The sequence below is a fragment of the Bos indicus x Bos taurus genome, chromosome 16, assembly GCF_003369695.1.
Source record: "Bos indicus x Bos taurus breed Angus x Brahman F1 hybrid chromosome 16, Bos_hybrid_MaternalHap_v2.0, whole genome shotgun sequence".
NCBI lineage: Eukaryota > Metazoa > Chordata > Mammalia > Artiodactyla > Bovidae > Bos > Bos indicus x Bos taurus.
The window spans coordinates 12,961,268-12,963,557 of NC_040091.1; positions in this window are offsets into that span (position 1 = coordinate 12,961,268).

A 2,290-nucleotide genomic window follows, 5' to 3' on the forward strand; every position below is an offset into this window, starting at 1 on the left:
TTTGAAATGGTGTTCTTTCATTCAAATGAACTGAAAGGCATTTTCATTTCTCACCTTTTATAAATGGAGAATGGGACCCTATATACGATCTAATTTTACGTAGAAGAGCTTGTGTGCACTGTAAAGACTGTTATTCTAAAATGATCATGTTGTATTTCATATGAGTCCAACATTAGTTCTTCTATCAAATTTTAGGAATTCTATCAGTTCAGTTCATTCTCTCAGTCGTGTCCGACTTTTTGCGACCGCATGGACTGCAGCACGCCAGGCTTCCCTGGTGTTAAAATTATCCTAGGATCACTTAAAATGCACATGTTTAAAATGTTGTCTGTATTTGTAGATTGAAACTTGGTGGTTAGCCTGGTACTCAAAATTCTCCTTAGTGTCTGTGGAATGTGTGTTAATGAAGAGGGCAGAGAGGAGATTTGATCTCCAGTCGGGCTGTAAAGTACATTCATTTTAAATAAGGAACAGTCATCAAAGAGAACCTTGAGAAGTAGACTCTAGGCAGAATCATTCAGGGATGAATATGTACTCCCCCATTTGTTTGTAAACTGTACAATGACAGGAAAAAAAAAGTCATTGTCCAGCATGGAGAGCAGTGTGTCTGGTTCGAGAAATATGTCTTGGATGTATAAAAAATAATGACTGAATGGCCAAGCCCCAAACAGTGGCAGGCGTTAAAGCCTTCAGTGGAAGAAGTACAGTGACTTTTAAGATGCTAGTAGATGACGGTGATGAGAAGGTTAGTAAAGGTGTAGCTGAATTTTATTAGCTTCAAAGTGTGTTTTGGGTGAGGAAAGCAGAGAAGTGATGCAAAAGCATCACTGGGCAGCAACAAACCAGGGACCTCTCTGTCAACCCCGAGTGAGTGAAACTATAGGGAGTGGACAACATCCATTCTGAAGGCATCAAAGCAAACCATGGCCTTTAGGGAGAGCCAGAGTTTGCTTAAGCCAAAAGCAAAAGGAATATTCAGTGAAGTGCTGGTTGGAATGTAAAAGAGTCTTTTTTAGAATGGAATTATTCAAATAAGTGTTAGCTATTCTTATTATCATCATAAAGGTAGGGAAACAGTAAAAACAGGAAAAAGAGAGCGAAGTCTTGGAGCTGGTATAGAACTGAGAACAAAAGAAAATTCCTTATGTGTTGAATTAGAGAGATTATACTAAAATATTATAGGTATTCTATAGGTATAGAATATTAGTGACAGTAGAATTAGAGATACTAGGATGTTATAAAGGAAAAAAGTTGTCCTTCAGCTCTCTGAATAAATACCTGCTGCTGTGTGTGATTGTGCCTGGAATGCCTTTAGCTCACTATTTTCTAAGAGTTCAAATTTGACTTAAAGGTTCAGTTTCAAGCCTGATAGAATGGAAGGGTTGGTTGTAAGGCAGTGCTTTTCAGATTCTTTATTTAAAGAAACAATGTTAATTTGCTGTCCAAATAAAAAATTGGGGGTTGATTATATGTAATTCTGTGAAGAGTAATTTATTGCTATATGTGAATAAACTGAAAGACAATTTTTATAATAGCACGAAAATGCATAACAATGCACCAGATGTTTACAGTCTATATCATATTGTGCTAAACACGTTGCATACTTTACCTTATTTAATCTTGAAAATGACAGTCTGTTTTAATTCCATGTTATCGATGAGTAAGAAGAAGGGATGTGAATAACTGGTGTAATATCACACATATATTAATGGGCAGTTAGAGTTCAAACACAGGTGTATTTTTGTGTTTCAAATACACAAACTCTTTTCACAATTCTTCTTGGCATAGATGAGTCAATATACATATGGTTATATACTTTGTTCACATTTTGGAACACATATAATATGTCAAATAAATTTTAGAGTGCTTTTCCTATAATAGGATTTATTACCTGTCACAGCAAATATTTTCTCTACATAGTTAAATTTTAATTTCTGCTCAATAGAAAGTTTTTCAGAAGACAGTGATCCTTCAGGTTTGTATGCTGTCAAACCAAAATAAGACCTTTCTTATTTTAGATGTGACTGACACATAGGTTTTAAATTTTTAGAAATGTAACTATACAAATGTTAAGAAAAATCTATTGAATTAAAATTGGGAGATAAAGAGGGTGGCTGGCTTCAGGACACACTGACTGGGTAGAACTGAACTTGACATGCGGTACTGTACATAAATGGACATTGTACATTTCCCTCCCTCCCTCTTTCCTTTCTGACCCTCTTGGTTTCCTTTTTTTCTCTTTTATTTGTGTTTTAGTTGCAACTTTACAAAGCTTTTGTCCAGCTCTTCT